Source organism: Arachis duranensis, chromosome 4 (genome assembly GCF_000817695.3).
Source record: "Arachis duranensis cultivar V14167 chromosome 4, aradu.V14167.gnm2.J7QH, whole genome shotgun sequence".
NCBI classification, from domain to species: domain Eukaryota; kingdom Viridiplantae; phylum Streptophyta; class Magnoliopsida; order Fabales; family Fabaceae; genus Arachis; species Arachis duranensis.
In genome coordinates this window covers 88,305,921-88,306,654 of record NC_029775.3, presented here as the reverse complement: position 1 = coordinate 88,306,654, position 734 = coordinate 88,305,921, and positions in this window count along the sequence as shown.

Sequence of the window (734 nt, the reverse complement as noted above, 5' to 3'; positions counted from 1 at the left end):
CATGCATTATGTTCTTCATTGATCTTCAAGATGTTCTTGATGATTTCCTTGCTCTGATCTTTAAATTCTCTTGTCTTGTGTGTTTTGTTGTTTCTCATATGCATTCTCAATTTGTTAGTGTCAGTAGTATACAAACTTCTAAGTTTGGTGTCTTGCATGCATTGTTTATTTGATTTTAGTTGCATTTTGATTATTCCTCATCATTAAAAATTCAAAAATTTTTTTAATTTGTGTCTTTTCAAGTCAATAATACAGAGAATTGAAGATTCAGAACATACAGCAGAGGAATTACACAGAAAAAGCTGGGCGTTCAAAACACCCAGTGAGGAAGGAAAACTGGCGTTTAAACGCCAGCCAGGGTACCTGGCTGGGCGTTTAACGCCCAAAAAGGTAGCATTTTGAGCGTTAAACGCCAGAATGGATACCATTCTGGGTGTTTAACGCCAGGATGGCACAAGAGGGAAGATTTTGTTTTTAATTCAAATTTTTTCAAAATCAAATCTTTTTTAAATAATATATTTTCAATCATATCTTTTCAAAATCAATTTCTTTCCATTTTTCAAAAATACTTGCTAACAATTAATGATTTGATTTAACATTTCAAGTATGTTGCCTTTTCTGTTGAGAAAGGTTTAATGTCTGAATCATATCTTTTAAATTTCTTGTTAGCCAAGTCATTAATTTTCAAAATCAAATCTTTTTAAATTGTTTTTCAAATCATATCTTCTCAATCA